Source organism: Magnolia sinica, chromosome 5 (genome assembly GCF_029962835.1).
Source record: "Magnolia sinica isolate HGM2019 chromosome 5, MsV1, whole genome shotgun sequence".
In the NCBI taxonomy this organism is placed as follows: Eukaryota; Viridiplantae; Streptophyta; class Magnoliopsida; order Magnoliales; family Magnoliaceae; genus Magnolia; species Magnolia sinica.
Window position 1 is genome coordinate 57,314,087 of NC_080577.1, and position 15,799 is coordinate 57,329,885.

The 15,799-nt window shown below is 35.0% G+C and overlaps 1 non-coding gene across 1 annotated transcript; it reads right to left on the bottom strand.

The window, feature by feature from the left end:
- Positions 1–15,067: 15,067 nt before the first annotated feature.
- On the bottom strand, positions 15,068–15,174 carry LOC131247540 (small nucleolar RNA R71). Its single transcript, XR_009171823.1, has one exon. It is a non-coding gene; the product is annotated as a small nucleolar RNA R71 (small nucleolar RNA).
- Positions 15,175–15,799: the final 625 nt, after the last annotated feature.

Sequence of the window (15,799 nt, forward strand, 5' to 3'; positions counted from 1 at the left end):
CGAAATATGGCGTATAACAAGCTTTTTCTATGAGGGATTGACCTCACCCATGTGCCAATATGTTGAGATGATGTGTAATGGGGAATTCATAAATAAGGAAGCTGATGATGCATGGGATTATTTTGATAAACTTGCTGAAAACGCGCAATCATGGGATAGCTCCCCAAGAATTACCACTTCTAAGCCTAGTTAATCAAAGAAAAGGGGAGGAATTTATGTTCTAAAAGAGGAAGATGATATAAATTCAAGAGTGGCTAGACTCAGAAGAAAAGCCAAGGCCATGGAACTTAAGAAGGTAGAACCTGAAAAGACTACGGAAGTTGTTTATGGTATTTGTGCTTGTAACATACATACAATTGAGAATCGTCCAACAATTCCTACTTTTCAAGAGATATTGAATGAGCAATCAAATGCCGTAAATAACTACTAAAAATGTTTCAGTGGACCCACCTCAAATAATATAACTCAAGCTAGAGGAATCATCCAAACTTCAGTTGGAGGAACGGACAAATGGCTACTCCTTAAGGGATCCTTAACCAATTTCTGAATCAAAGCAACCTCAAGAGAATCCGGTCTTAAAACATATACAAAATCAAGAGCTTTTTAATCAGGGTATGCTGCAAGCCTTTTAAGACCTTACAAAGGTCATACAAGGGCTTGAAATAAAAAAATTTAATTGGGGAGAAAGTTATCCTTCCGGCTCAGCCTCTCTCCAACCCAAAATAGCAATATGAAATCAATGACCCAAGCTCTTCAAAATAGAAGGAGCAGGCTAAGTCTATCACCACTTTAAGGAGTGGGAAGACAATTGACAAATCTATTACGGTGAGGGGTGAAAAGCGTAAGGAGCTGGAAATAGATGAGAATGATAGACTTAGTAATGCTCCATATGGGTTAGAACCAGAACCTCAAAGTAAGCCGATTGTGTGTCATTCCCTCAACGGTTGATTGCACCAAAACCTCTCTCTAACTCTTAAGATATTCTAGAGGTGTTTAAGCAAGTGAAGGTTAACATCCCTCTACTGGATGTCGTTAAACAAATCCCTTCATATGCCAAATTTCTAAAAGATTTATGTATGACCGAATGACAACAAAACATACAAAAGAAAATCTTTTTGATAGAAAAAGTGAGTGTCATCCTCAAGTAAAATGTTCCACAAAAATACAAAGATCCCAGTAGCCCAACCATCACTTGTGTAATTGGGTACCACCGGATTGAGCACATACTTCTTGACTTGGGAGCAAGTGCAAATTTGATCTCTTACTCAGTTTACACACAATTAGGTCTAGGTGAATTAAAACCCACCCAGACCACGTTACAACTTATCGATCGCTCAGTTTGTGTACCGAAAGGGATAATTGAGGATGTATTGATCCAAGTTGATAAATTCTATTATCCAATAGATTTTATTGTCCTGTATACTCAACCCATTATAGATGTGAGCACTCAAATACTCGTCATTCTTGGTCACCCATTCCTTGCTTCATTAAATGCTATCATTATTTATAGGAATAGAATTATGAATTTATCTTTTGAAAATATGACATTGGAGCTCAACATCTTTTTTAATATGAAAAAAATAGTTAAAGGATGATGATGATACCCACGACATTAACATGATTGATTCTTTCATGGAAAATAGAACACTTTTGACTCTATACTCTAACACTTTAGAGACATGCTTGGCATACTCCCCTAATTTAGATAATGATATGATTAGGGAGATGGATGCCTTTCTTGATGCTACGCCAGTACTTGAGTTAACCGGTGAAGGACACAATTTGAGAAATTGCCCCAAACTGATGTAATGCCTCTATCTTCTAGCCTCAAATCACCGAAGCTTAACCTAAAATCTTTATCCGCTGATCTTAAATATGTCTACTTAGGTCAAAATGAGACATACCCGATGGTGATTTCTTCCCACCTTGAGAGAGAACAAGAGAGTGTGCTCATTTTCACTCTCATTGAGAATAAAGGAGCCTTAAATGGTCAATTGTAGACCTCAAGGGAATCGACCCTTTGATTTGTACTCACCGCATCCATCTTAAAGATAATGTGAAAACCTCCCGATAACCACAATGTTGACTCAATCCAAATATAAAAGAAGTGGTTAGGGATGAGGTAATTAAGTTGTTGGATGTGGGTATCATATACCCTATATTCGAGCATCCATATGTGGTGAAATTCCACTAGTGTGAGTGTGTGGGGGTGTGTGTGTGCGTGTATAAAAAATTTATTAATATATATATATATACCCTATATTCGACAGTCGATGGGTGAGTCCAACTCAGGTAGTTCATAAGAACTTTAGAATTACCATTGTAGCCAATGCCGACAATGAACTCATGCTAATTAGAGTTACTACTGGTTGGAGAATGTGCATTGACTACAGGAAGTTGAATACCGTCACAAGGAAGGACCACTTTCCTTTGCCCTTCATTGATCAAATTTTGGAAAGGCTAACTGGTCACTCTTACTATTGCTTCCTTAATGGATATCCGGGCTACAATCAGATAGCCTTTGAAGATTAAGAGAAGACAACATTCACATGTCACTTTAGCCCCTTTGCTTATCGAAGGATGCCATTCGGACTATGTAATGCCCCTGTCACTTTTCAGCGATGCATGCTGAGTATTTTTTCTGACATGGTAAGGCAATATTTAGAGGTCTTCATGGACGACTTCTCTATCTTTGGTCCATCCTTCAGCGAGTGTTTAAAAAATTTTAAATGTGTGTTAAAGCAACGTGAGGAAAAGAATTTGGTTTTGAATTGGGAGAAATGCCATTTCATGGTTCCTAAGGGAATTGTGCTTGGACACATAATTTCGTCCAAGGAAATTAAGGTAGACAAGGTAAAAATTGATCTTATCTCTAACCTACCTCTACTTAAGAGCGTACGTGACGTGTGATCCTCCCTAGGACACTCCGAATTCTATAGACGATTCATAAAGGACTTTAGTCATCTCTCTAATCATTTATGCAATCTACTTCAAAAGGGTGTACCATACGAGTGGACTGAACAATGCCAAGAAGCTTTCACTAAGCACAAGGACATGTTAACTACTGCACCTATCATGTAGCCACCCGATTGGAGCATCCCTTCTGAGATTACATGCGGTGCATTTGACTATGCTATTGGGATGGTGTTAGGCTAGAGAAAAGAAAAGAAGACATGTTATTCACTATGCAAGCAGAACTCTAAATTATGCCTAAGTGAACTACTCTACTATGAAGAAGGAACCTTAGTCGTAGTGTTCACTTTGTACAAATTTAGGTCCTACCTGATCAGATCTAAGATCATCATCTACACAGATCATGCGGCGCTAAAGTATCTTCTTTCTAAGATGGATGTCAAGCCCTACCCGATAAGATGGATCTTCTTACTCTAAGAATTTGATATTGAAATACGAGACAAAAAAGGAGTAAAAAACGTAGTAGCCGACCACCTTTCTCGGCTTGACTTCCCTGATTCCCTTGAGCCAACACTGATAAACAATATGTTCCTTGATGAACAATTGTTTAAACTCTCCCAACTACCTTGGTTTGCTGACATTGTAAGTTATCTTGATACAGGTTTCATGCCAACATATTGGACTGCGTAAGATAAGAAAAAATTCTTCGTCGAGGTACGTAAGTTTTTCTAGGATGATCCTTATTTGTTTAAATATTGCCTAGACCAAATTCCAAGGAGATGTATGCCAGACAATGAACATCAGAGTGTAAACTCCTTTTGTCATTCACAGGCCTGTGGTGGTCACTTTTCTACTAAAAAGACCACGACCAAAATTTTACAATGCGGTTTTTACTGGCCCAAGAAGTTCAGATATACTCATGAGTTTTGTAAAGCTTGTGAGAGTTGTTAGAAATTGGGAGGGTTGTCCCGTCGAAATATGATGCCTCTGAACCCTATTCTAATCATTGGAGCATTTGATTATTGGGACATCGACTTATCGAACCATTCCCCCAATCCATTGGGAATATTTACATTTTGTTAGCAGTAGACTGTGTCACTAAGTGGGTCGAAGCGATCCCGTGTCAGAATAATGATCATAAAACGGTCATTCGATTCTTAAAAGAAAATATCATTTCCCGATTCGGAACGCCTCGAGCCATCATTAGTGATGGAGGTTCACACTTTTGTAATAGGCTATTTGAGAACTTAATTAAGAAATATGACATCTCTCATAAAGTGAGAACTCCATACCACCCGCAGACAAGTGGGCAAGCTGAGAATTTTAATAGGAAAATTAAATAAATTCTGAAAAAAATGGTTAACCCTGACCGTAAAGATTGGTCAATCCGTTTGACCGATGCTTTATGGGCTTTCCATACATCTTTTAAAACCCCCATTGGAATGTCTCCCTTTATACTCTTCTATGGTAAAGCCTGCCGCTTGCCTGTGGAGTTGGAGCATAGAGCCTACTGGGGTATCAAAAATCTGAACTTTAACTTGGATAACACTGGCTCACTGTGCAAGCTCCAACTAAATAAACTTGTGGAAATCCAGAACAATGCTAATGAGAACTCGAGAATTTACAAGAATAGGATGAAGGATTTCCATGACAAGAACATCCTTGAAAAATCATTTATAACCAGTCAAAAAGTCCTTTTGTACAATTCTCGGTTACATATTTTTTCAGGAAAACTTTGATCTCATTGGACCGACTCTTTCACTGTTACTAATGTCTATCCTCATGGGGCCGTCGAGATAAAGAATCTGACAAATGATAATGTTTTTAAAGTGAATGGACATCGTCTCATGCCATTTGTTAAGAAATTTGATTCAAAGGACATGTGGATGCCTCTGACTGATCCTGTGTACCAGGATTGACCTCCTCGTTTGATGGAGGTATAGTTAGGTTTATTGCTTTCATAGAATTTAGGATTAGGGTAGTTTGATTTCAGCTTTTTAGTCTTTGTGTTAACCCATTTATATATTAAGAACTTTGGAAAAGCTTCAATTCTCCTTCTTCAGGTATTATCTTCCCATCACTTTCCATTTCTTTTCATTGTCTTATGTGCATTACATGCTCAAATCTTTTACATTGAGGACAATGTACTTTTAGATTAGGGGTGTGGATCAGGTAAACTAATCAGTATTTTCTTAGTTTTGAGCAAAAATTGTGAAAATTTTTAATTTTTCAAGCTAAAAACGTGTTTGGGAAATGATAATTTGTGAAATTAAGAATGCTTTGAGTATGATGATAAGATGGAGATTAAACTTTGAATTTTTGGAGTTTGATCAACTAAGTAGACTATCGTCTAAATTCTAACATTTAATTAATTAAGAGGAAGTTTGAATATCATGTTAATCTAAGTCACAAGACACGTTCAATTTGCTTTCTGTGCATAGTACTAGAATTTCTAATTGTTAGTATGTATATCATTGAAAGATATTGAGAATTAAGTCTAGAGAATTTTATTCACCTTGAAAAGATAAAAAAACCAGTTAAAAAACAAAGAGATCAACAAAAAGGTCATTTATGATGAAAAAACTAGAAAGGAATGAAAAGTCTTAAAAGAATGAATAAATAAAAGGGACTGTCGATAAAAAATCAAAAACAAGAAAAAGAAGAAAAATATGATAAGTTCAGAATCAGTACTTAATTATTCAATAAAACTTGAAGTGATGAGCATGGCTAACATTATGAAATAGTAGTATGTTATAGAAAGTAAATAGAATTCACTAAGCACATTGGAAAATTTTGATATATGAACTTATACTCTTAAATGATTGATAAAGAAACTTTTTGATTGATTATTTGTGTGATTCAACTCTAGGTTTTTAAAACTGCACTCTCGCTTCTTTATATTGTACTCATTCATACTTGATTGCACTTAAGATTGTTTTCTAAGAGTGATTTGAACATTGAAGATTAAAGATCACTTCATGCATGTTTTGCTCAGGACTAGCAAAATGCTAGTTGGGGGTGTGTTGAGTGTGAAATATTGCATATTTTACCCTATTTATACCTTGGTTTTATTTACATGATAGTGCTTAATCGATTTAATTGTGCATGTTGTCATGTAGGAGGTGATTTCGAAAGCTTAAAGGTGAAATTGATGCCAAAAGGAAGATTTATGCTCAAAAGAATACTAAATGAAGATTTGGAGATTTGGAAGTCATTAATGAAGAATTCACATGCCTATGATCCAAGAAAATCAAGTGAGGAATGAAGAGAATCAAAGATTTGAAGTGAAGAAAAGGAATCTTGAAATTGTCCTGAAAACAAACATATTCCTGAAATTGTCTTGAAAAAGCATATTCTGGAACTCCGAGTCTATTTTTAGAAACTGTGCAAAGTGTGTAAATTTAAGGCAGTTTAAACTTTAAGCATATTTTCTGAAACTGCGCAGAGTGTGTAAATTTGAGGCAGTTTCTAGATTTTTCCAACTTGGTGCGAAAGTTGTAGTTTCACAACTATAAATAAGACTCCCTAAGATCCTCCAAATCATCTTATGGGGTTTGGAAAGGTCTCAAGTAGTATAGCACAAGGGTGGTGCAGCTGTCAAAAAGTTTTTTTTTCTTCCCTAGTTTATTTTTCATGCTTTGTTTAAGATGTTTAGTTTCAATTATGTCTATGGTTGGCTAAATCTCTTAGCTGGGGCTAAGAGGTGAAGCTTGTAGCGTCTTTAGATGTTTATTTTGCTTTGATTCTTATTCTTATTGAACTTCATTGATTTCTAGTTTGAATTTAAGAAATATTTTCAATTTTTTATGGTTTGTTGTGACTCAAATTACAATAGATGCTGTGATAACTTTGAGTATCTTCTTTTCTATTCTGAGATTGTGAGATTGGTAAATCCTATTGTTCATCATTGTCTCTTGGGCATGGTAGGGTGATGGAATCTCTTCCACTCATCATAATTCTCTTCCATTGAGAATTAAGTCAATGAAAGTTCAAATTTGATTTAATTGCTTTATCTTCCAATTAGATAGGATAGGACTCAGATTCCAATTGTGTTCTTTGAATCAAGCAAGGTAGCATCTTGATAGCTACAAGTGGATCCTTAATACCCTAGTTCCCACCTTTAAATTCACATGTTTTAATCAACTTTATTCACAATTAATCTCCTTTATTTTAGATTTTAGATTTAGATCTTCTTCTAGTTCTAGTTATTTCAGAATACGTACAAGTTAGTCCCTGTGGATTCGACCTTAGTCTTACTGAGTTATTACTACATCACGACCCTACACTTGAGGTTGTGAACACTCTTGTAATCATGTTGTAAAAGATTGTTGAAGAGTTCAAAATATTTACTACTCCCCCTCAATTTGTACCTCCTCTGTATTATGACATAAAACATTCCATTCCAAAGCATTACATTCCATAGCATTCATTAATTCTCCAAGCATTTATGTATCATTCATATATTCATATATTCAAAACACATCATTCTTCAAGTAATAACTAAAATGCTCTCCCCCTTTTTGTCACAAGTTAACAAGGGAAGGAATAGTTTATCTTTCAAGTAAATAAGATATTCAATGAATTAATAAGTACAAAAACTTAATAGAAGAAGAAATAAGCATATGAATATAGCGAGTAAATTAGCATATGAAATTGTCAAAGTTAGGGAAATAACATCTAAGGAGTTTAAAAGAGTGTGAAGAAAGTAACCAAGCAAACAAGCAAATTTTAAGTTTTACAGCCCCATAAATATAAGTACTAAAAATAAATGATCTCAATCAGATCCAGATGATGGAGCAGGCATAGAAAGATTAAGTTGATGCAAACTCCAGGTGATACGATGGAAGTACTTTTTCATGTACTTCATTAAAGATTTTTGAGTTTGAACCAGGTTGTCCTGAGAGAGCTGCAGTGCAGTGACCTTCTCCTCAAAAGATTTAAGATGATCATCAACCTGAGGAGGCTAATAATCAGGATCTGCTAGATCATCAGACTCATCTAGTTTAACAAAAATGTCGTCCATGGAAGTGTCTTTAGGTGCAGGTGCTTCCTCCTCTTCTTCTTCACGTTGGCCAGGAAGAAATTATAGATTCATCTTAGTCAAGTTGGTATTATTAAATAGTAATTTCGACTCCGATGCCTCAGACATAGGAATGGTGACATTATAATGTAAAGCAATGCATGTCATGAGGTAAGCAAATGAAATCGAACCATGACCAGGATGTAGTTGAAACCAAATAATAATGTAGCATATTAGAGATGGAAGACAGACTTAAATACCAGATGCAACCGAATGGAGGATACGAGTTATAAAGGGAGTAAGTTCAGACTTATTCCCCGATTTAAGATAGACATTAGACGTAAAAATCCTATAAAGAACTCAATATTTTGGGAGCATTTAGTTAGCACGAAGAGCATTACCGGATTTCCATTCAACATCAAAATGACATAATTTATGAGTAATCGCTTTCGGTTCAGAATTAGTCATTTTATCAGTTAAATTGTCAATTGGAATTGCATCTTCCACAACGGTAATCATAGTCAATGTCAAAATAGTATAGCGATTAACTGTGAAGGTCCCTTCTACAAATTTAATCGTAAATGTAATATCTTCTTGAGACACATCACAAATAGAAGTGTACATTCCTTGTGCTATGGAACGGTAAGTCATTTCATCCCAACTAAGGATGTGTTCCCAAGTGATATTGGAAAGAAGAGGAAGAAGATCAAAGGTGCAATGTGATCCAGATTGAAAGTTTGCTTGATAATTATGTCTCTTGATCAGAAATCCCTAACATGCTTCAAATCTTCTTCGAGGCCCCTTAGGGTTCTCACATTAATTGGAATCGGCCTAGAGGAGGAGCTACCATGGCTCTTGCATGTTGCCGTTCTTTTAATACGATGCTCCATTTAGTGCTTGCACAAGAATTTATTAAAGAGAGTGGATGGATTGAAGCTAGATCAAATTTTACACAAAACCCACTACAAAGAGGGTTTGAAATAAAAAATTCACCCCAAATATGAGATTGACTAGCTAAGATGTACCCAAAACTTAAAGAAAATTGAAAAATAAACACGTGCAACCAAGTTTAGAAGTTGGGTTCATCGAGTGGGGCACCAATTGGTTAAGGAAGAATATGGAAATGAAATGGAAAAAGTGATTTTTCTCCTTTTAAGGTGAAATCGCGTGGTCTTCAACTGGTCGAATATGTACTCGACTCATCCAAAAAGACATAAAATCTGATTTTATTTTTATTTTTATTTTTATAATTTTATTATCATTTTATACATTTAATTAATATAAATATAAAAATAAATAAATGTATAAACAAGATGATTAATTAATAATACACAAACCAACATCATGCTTTAAATTGGAAAATTTATTCCTGTCGAGCAATTTGGTCAGTATTTCTGCAAGCTGCTTCTCAATTTGAATATATTCTAGCAAAATACTCTTGTCTTCAACTAATTCTTAAATATAATGGTATCAAATATCAATATGTTTAGTACAAGAATGTTTGATTAGATTTTTTGAAATATTAATTATGCTCGAATTATCACAATATAAGGCCATTATATCTTGCGTAATACCATAATTAGCTAACTTCTTTTCATCTAAATAAGCTGAGTGCAAGCATTACCAGTTGCGATGTATTCAGATTTAGCTGTCGAGAGAGATACTGAATTTTGTTTCGTGCCCAGTCTGCATCAGTATATTCGACCACTGGTAGATTTTCTATCGTCAATATTTCCTGCCCAGTCTACATCAGTATATTTGACCACTGGTATATTTTCTATCGTCAATATTTCCTACCCAGTCTGCATCAGTATATTCGACAATTTGTACAAATGTATCATGCGGATACTATAGACCTAAGTTAGCAGAACTTGCGACATATCTAATTATCTGTTTAACAAAAATAAGATTTGATTCTTTAGGATTAGATTAATATCTAGCACATATTCCAACACTAAAAGCAATATTAGGTCTGCTAGCAGTTAAGCATAAAAGACTACCAATCATACTACGATATAGACAGGAGTCTACACTTTTACCTGATTCACCTTTGAGAATTTAAGAGTCGTACTCATTGGGGTATTAAAATTTTTCCCATTCTTAAACCTAAATCTTTTTACAAGATTCAAGGCATATTTGGTTTGTAAGATGAGTATACCATCTTCAAATTTTTAAACTTGTAATCTAAGAAAGTAGTTTAGTTCACCAACTATGCTCATTTCAAACTTAGATTTCATTAGATATCAAAACTCAATAGATAAGTTAGTGCATGTAGATCCATAAATGATATCGTCAACATAAATCTGAATTATCAGTATATGATCTTTATATTTCTTGACGAATAAAGTTTTATCAACACTACCCATAATAAAGTTGTGATTAAGTAAAAATTTAGTCAGTTTTTCGTACCATGCCCAGGGAGCTTGTTTGAAACCATAAAGTGCCTTTTTAAGATGGTATACATGATTTGGAAGTTTGGGGTCCTCAAAACCCTTAAGTTATTCAACATATACTTCCTCATGTAAGTCACTGTTTAGAAATGCACATTTGACATCCATTTGATATATTTTGAATTTCTTATGACATGCAATAGAAATAAATAATCTTATGGATTCAAGGCGTGCAACTAGTGCAAAGGTTTCATCATAATCAATACCTTCTATTTGAGTGTACCATTGTACAACTATTAGAGCCTCATTTATGATAATATTACCCATTTCATTAGATTTGTTCTTAAAAATCCATTTGGTTCCAATTACATGTTTATCAGTAGGTCTAGAAACCAACAACCATACATCATTTTTGACAAATTAATTTAATTCTTCTTGTACGAAAATTATCCAACTTTCATCGGTAAGTGCTTCATTTACATTGGCTGGTTCAATTTGGGAAGTGAAGGAGACATAATTTCAAATATTTTCTAATTGTCTTATTGTTTGAACACTAGTACTAGGGTTACCAAGTATTTGGTTAGTCAAATAGTCTTTGACTAATCTTAATTCAGTACTAACTGATTTAGATGAAGAGTCAGGTATATCAATTATATTGACTTCATCATCATCTTGACTTGGAGTGAGTGTGATTTGTTAATCATCAATTACTACATTTATTGATTCCTGAATCACCCCAGTTCTTCTATTAAGAATTCGGTAAGCATGACTATTTAAAGCATAGCCTGAAAAAGTTCTCTCATCACTCTTAGCTTCAAATTTTCTCAAATTTTCTCGGTCGCATAAAATAAAGCATTTATTTTCAAAAGTCTGAAAATATTTAATAGTGGGCTTTTTATTAAACCATAGTTCATAAGCTATTTTATTTTTAGATTTTCTAATGTAAACACAATTTATAATATAACATGCAGTATTAACAGCTTTAACCCATAAATTTTATGGTAGATTCATGCTATTTAGCATTACATTAGACATTTCCTGTAAAACCCTGGTTTTTCTTTCAACAAATCCATTTTTTTGAGGTGTTTTGGGAGCAAAGAACTTATGTGATATACCATGATCATTACAGTACTTCTCAAAATTGCTATTCTCGAATTCAGTGTCATGATCACTTCTAATTTTGATCATAGATATCTCTTTTTCAATCTGAATACGCTTTAAAATTTTTCTGACTTCATCGAGAGTATCTGATTTCTCTCTTAAAAAGGCTACCCATGTATATCTGGTGTAATCATCAACAATGACTAGAAAATACTTCTTTCCACCTCTACTCTCCATTCTAGTTGGTCCTACTAGATCCATGTGGAGTAGTTCTAGAGGTTTGGTCGTGGCGAAGGAGTTCACTTTCTTGTGACTACTACTGATGTGTTTGTCAATTTGACATGCGCCACGTACTTTGTCTATCTTTTTCAGCTTGGGTAAGCCACGTAAGTGATCTCTTTTGCTTAGCTTATAAAAATCTCCATAGTTCAGTCTCGTCTATTTGGACCATGTAAGATGAGTGGTTAGATGAGTAAGAGTTCTCAATTATATAGTAATTTTCGGAGGTCCTACGACCATTTAATATTACATTACCCTTCCCATTTGTAATCTCACATCCGTGCTCAGAAAATTTCACACTGTGTTTATTATCACAGATCTAAGATGTGCTCAAAAGGTTATGTTTTAATCCTTCAACATAAAGCACATTTTCAAAGAGATGTAAGTTAAGAAGTCGTACAGTACCTTCGCATATTATTTTGCAATTGCTTCTGTCTCTGAAAGTAACCGACCCGCATTTTACTTTTTTGATATTCGTGAATATCGCCTTGTCACTTGTCATATGTCTGGATCATCCACTATCCAGGTATCATCTTGAGTGGCTAATGGCTTTAAAAGCTATGTGGGCAACAAGACACTTAACCTTTCGAACCCATTTCATTACGGTTCTAGGTTTAAGAATATCTCTCGACTTTTGCTGCATTTGGGAGTTAAGATTTCTCATTTTTCTATAAACTCCATTTTCATCTGAGTTGGATTTAAAAGCTCTTTAAGCAAGTCCATAAATTTTTCAACTAAGGGTGATTTATGATTTCTTTGATGTTTATAGCTGATGGCATTATTATTAATTTTAGGAACTTGAAAGGCTTTTGAGTTTTTGAAATCATTATGATTTAAATCTCTTAAAAGTCTTACCTTTAGAGTTATAGGTGTTGAGGGTCAAATATTGCATATTGGACCCTATCTATTACTGGGTTTTATGAACATAATAATGCTTAATGTTCTATTTTAATCATGTTTGTGTCGCAAGGTGAATTTAAGAGATTAGATTGAAAAGGATGTTAAAAGGATGGATTTAACACTCAAGAATCACCGAAGCCAAGATTGGATCTGATGAAATCAAGAATGAAGAATGCACACATTGAAGATCCAAGAAAATCAAGCAAGAATGAAGAAAATTGAAGTTTTGAAGTGAAATTACGTAATCCTTGACTAGTCCTGGCCTCTGCTCGACCAGTCCTACATAGGCTTGACCAATCCTGGGCCTTACTTGATGGGTCGAGGGTCGACTGGTCGAGGTGTCTCGACTCAAACTCCAATAAGTACGACAACTAAATTTCCATCCTACTCGACCAGTCAAGGGTGTTCCACGACCAGTCGAGGACAACCCACGACCAATCGAGCGTTACGCAATTTTTACGCGAACTGCGTAAATTTGAGATGGTTTCCAAAAATTTCCATTCAGTGCGGAAGGTTAAGGCCTAAAACCATAAATAGGGGTCCCTAGGGCATCCCTAAGCATCATCTAAGGTTGGAGGAGTGGAGCAAAAGCGTGGAGAAGCCGTCGCCAAGAGTTTTCCTTCCCTTCCCTTAGTAGTTTTTATGCTTTTTTAAGAGATTCTAGTTCAATCATGTCTATGGTTGGCTAAACCTCTTAGCTAGGGCTAAGAGGTGAAGCTTGTAGCATAATGAGATGTTTTTATTGCTTTGATTCATGTTTATATTGAACTCTCTTTTATTCTAGTTTGATTGTAAGGAATACTTTTAGTTTTTAATGGTTTGTTATGACTCAAATTACAATGAATCTGTGATAACTTTGAGTATGTTCTTTTCATGTATTGAGATTGTGAAATTAGGAAATCCTGTTGTTCTCCATTATCCCGTGGGCATGGTTGGATGATGGAATCATCCCTAACTTTCACAATTCTCCTAGATTGGTTATGGGATTGGTAAATCCTGTTGTTTGCCTTGTCTCATGGGCATGGTTTGTGATAGAATCACTTCCAGTTCTCACACCTCTCATCCATTGAGAACTAGGCCAAAGGAAGTTCAGATTTGATTTTACTGAGATATATTCCAATTAGATAGGATGGGACTTCGATTCTAATCATGTGACTTGAATCAAGCATAAATCTCTCTGATCTTTACAAGTGGATCCTTGGAAACCCTAGTTTCCCACCTTTAAATTTATTAAGCTTTTTCATTAAATCGCTCACAATTACTCTCAAATATTTTAGATTTAGGTTTTCATCTTTTTCTAGTTCTTCATCTAGTTGCTTTCAAAAAACACCCAAGATTAGTCCCTATGGATTCGACCTCGGTCTCACCGAGATTATTACTACATTGCAGCCCTATACTTGGGGTTGTGAATAAGTTTTTGGCGCCATTGTTAGGGATTAACGGTTGCGTTTTTCTGAAATTAGCTAATTTTAAGATTAGGCTAAGATTAACGTTTTTCTATTTTCTACTTTTAGATTAGGGTTTGTTTTCTGTTTTTAGAAACTTTCTAATTCTAGGATTTCTTAGAAACTAACTTAGTTTCTAATTCTAGGTTTAGAACTTTCCTAATCAGTTTTTAGAAACTTTCTATTTTCTGTTTTTTTAGAAAGTTTCCTTTTTCATTTTTAAAAAATAGTTTACTTTTTATTTTTATTTTTAGGAACTTTCTAATTTTAGAATTTCTGTTTTTAGAAACTGACTTATTTTATTTTGTTTTGTAGGATTTTAATTAGGAACTTCCAATTTGGTAACTTCTTCCCAATTCTCTCTCTCTTTCTATTTCTAGATTTCTATTTCCTTTCTCTCTTCTAGGTTTAGGTTAGAATCTGAAATTGAGGGCTGAGAGTGTTTCATGCCCAAGTGGGTTCGTGACAACACTCAACGTCTTTTGAGTGAAGGAAGATTGGTTAAGGGATTATCTATCCATCACAGGATCAGACATCACTCGAGATCCTCAGAGTTAATTAAGGTTATGGCTGCAAATCAACCAGGCAATCAATCGGGAAGACAACCTCAACCTCGGGTTGAGGAAGTCAAGGATGAGAATGAGGTGCATCAAGCACCCCCACCTCGTACTTTGTGAGATTATTTATAATGGGCAGGGGTGAGTACACCCTCATGCATGGTTTTTCTAGAAAAATACGGGACATATGGACATTAAGCCAAGGATGATTCGACTCCTTCCAAAATTTCATGGAATTGAATCTGAAATCCATATTTGCACTTGAAAGAGTTTGATGGGATCATAGCCACTTTATATTTTCCTAACATGTCTGAGGACACGGTCAGACTGAAACTCTTTCCCTTTTCTTTGAAAGAGAAAGCTAAGACGTAGTTGCATTCATTACATCCCAGATCTATTGGCACATGGAATAACATGATAAGGGAGTTCATCAAGAAATTTTTTCCACATCATAAAATGAACACCCTTAGAAAGTCAATCATGAACTTTACCCAAAAGGAGGATGAAACATTCTTCCAATGTTGGGAGCGGTTCAAGGATCTTGTCAGTTCATGCCCACAACACGGTTTTGAAACATGGCGCATTACACACTTTTTCTATGATGGACTAACATCTTCCATGCGCTAATTGGTGAGACAATGTGCAATGGAGAATTCATGAATAAGAATGTTGATGATGTGTGAGACTACTTAGATAGACTTGATGAAAACACACAATCATGGGACACTTACCCAAAATCAAGCACCACTTCTAGGCCCACTCAATCAAAGGAGAGGGGCAGATTATACCTTCTAAAAGAGGATGATGATATTAATGCTAAAGTGTCTAATCTCATAAGGAAATTTGAGGCTATAGAACTAAAGAAGGGTAAGGTTAAGGAAACTGTTTGTGGTATTTGTGCTTGCAACGTTCACACAATTGAAAATTGTCCAACAATACTTGCCTTTCAAGAGGTGTTGAATGAGCAATCCAATGCCGTGAACAATTACTAAAGACCTTTTAATGGACCTATCTCCAATACATACAATCCTAATTGGAGAAATTATCCAAACTTCAGTTGCAGGAATGGACAAACTGCTACTCCTCAAGGTTTCTTCAATCAAATTCCAAATAAAGAGAAACCTCAAGAAGATCCAGTTCTAAAAGATATTCAAGTCTAAGAGCTACTTAATCAGAATTCAGCATAAGCAATTC